Here is a 2,352-nt window from a genome sequence, read left to right as displayed (position 1 = left end):
TCAGCCTCCCGAGAAACTGGGATTACAGGCATGCACCACTGTGCCCAGCTAATTTTTGTATTTTTAGTAGAGACAGAGTTTCACCATGTTGGCCAGGCTGGTCTCGAAGTCCTGAGCTCAGGTGATCCACCTGCCTCAGCCTCCCAAAGTGCCAGGGTTACAGGCGTAAGCCACCGCACCTGGCTACTTTTATTTCTTATATTTTTCAAATGCTATATATGTAAGTACCAAAACTTTACAATTTAAAAACTATTTTGAAAAGGAAAAGATCATTATAACAGTTATAGATCTGTTTTCGGTAGCCTTAGCAACTTATTAACAATCCTTTTATGTTACTGTTAGACATCTCCCCCATGGAATGTCCAGAGCCCCTTTCCAGTGTATCATTGAGAGAACTGGCCTTACAAAATTGCCCAATCTGGGATTCAGCAGGACCATACACTACCTCCGTTAAGTCATCTCTCTGAAAGACAATGTTGGCAGTGTCTGGCCACAATTCAAAGGTTACTACCTTCTATAAAAAAGAGGACTAAAACATTAAATGTGAATACAAATGTATAATGTTTTGAGGTGATCTGGTAAGATGTTGGTCTTCCTTCTTTTAGTAATAACCTTGCTGAATCAGCAGGTACATAACGTCTTTTCACGGTGATAATTAGAATGTGCACTAGACTCTAATAGTAACATAAAATGGGAAACAGAGAGCAGCAAACGAGTTACAGTAAGGAATTTAAAGGAGTGAAGAATGCTTTTTAATAGTTCATTTTAATTATGGTCTTAGAGATGTAACAAACTTCTGAAAATCAGACCCAACTAATAGAGTAACACAACCATCAACAAAACACAACCACGGAGACTTGCTCAATTTTAGCTGAAAGGGGAGAGCACTGTCTCAGCCAAATTGGACTGATATGATTGAGTATATTAATTTACCCAAAAAAGAAAGAATATAACATATACCTTCTTATCATGAAGAGGGATACATGCGATTTATTCTAATCCGATACCATTAAATATTCAGGCTATATAGAATGAATTATGGAACTAATCCTCTTTAAACATTTTTACCTGCCATTTTTATATTAGCATACCTACGTTAAGATACTGGCTAGCATTTAGCTTTTTTTTTTTTATAAGTAAATAAATTGGTGATATCATTAAATATACTTCCATTAATATGATTGTTTAAAAAATAAATAATAAATGAATCCATTCTTGATTTCCTGCTAGATTGAGGGCCAGAACTTAATACTAATCCTCTAAGGCAATCCAATCTTATTTTTTGGAGCTGTTTTGGTTCTCTTGAAGACAGACAGCCTGTCTTCCCAAATGATGACATGAGCCAAAGGAATGGCTGTTTAATCATAATTTTTAACTTAATCAGTGGATTGAATGATTTTGTATATAGAGCACTGAATTGTGAGCCTTGTGCCTTGATAAATGGTGACAACCAACACCAAGTCACACAAAACAAAAGTAAGAATTCATTCCTCCTCCTTCTCAACCTGCCCATCATCTCAACTGGTCTCCAGATCCTGGAAATTTTAAATTCTGACATTTCTTGTACCTGCCATTTTCTCTTCATCATTGCTACTTTTAGTTCAGCCCTTGTCATTCTCCCCTAAACTACTGACATAGCTTCGTGACAGGCAATTTACCTTGTTTCCAAACCATCTTCCATAGCATTGCTTAAGCAATTTTTCAAAACCCAACCAGGTTACTCCCTTTTGGAACTCACCAAAAGCCTCTCTTTCTTCTGTTAGTCTTCTTGGTGAAGCATAAAAGGCCACCCATAATTAGCACTTATATTTTCCTCTTCATCCACTGAGTCTCAGTAATGTTAGTCCATCTGAAGTCCGCAGAACAAACCTCAGAGTCTTGCCTCTTTGTGGTTTCTCAGCTTCTCCTGATTTTGGCTGCCTTGTCCCTCCACTCCTGGCCACACCTCATCAGGCTGTTAGTGAGGAGTTTGATGGGCAAGTTATGGTGAGGTGATCAAGTAAACCTAATTATTATTATTCTTCTTTTATTATTTTGGTGAGATCCTCCAATAAAAAAACCGCAAGAGTATTTTTAAATTTCTCCAAAAAATACTGCATCGTGTCTGTTTTTATTACTCGGTGTCTGAGAACTCTGTTTACAGGTCTTTTAGCCAAGAAACTCATGACATATGTATGTATTCTTTTTAGAAATGTCAATTTTAGGTTGGCTAGATCTGAAAAGACTCCTCCAGACAGTAACATGCTACAAAAGTTTTAAGTAGACAGATATAGTGGTAATGCAAAGGTGATTGGAGGAAGTCGAATGTCATTGAACAAAAGATTTAAACAACTTTATGTTCCAAAAAGAAAT

Source organism: Mandrillus leucophaeus, unplaced genomic scaffold (genome assembly GCF_000951045.1).
Source record: "Mandrillus leucophaeus isolate KB7577 unplaced genomic scaffold, Mleu.le_1.0 Scaffold223, whole genome shotgun sequence".
Classification (NCBI taxonomy): domain Eukaryota; kingdom Metazoa; phylum Chordata; class Mammalia; order Primates; family Cercopithecidae; genus Mandrillus; species Mandrillus leucophaeus.
Note: the sequence above shows the minus strand (reverse complement) of the source record.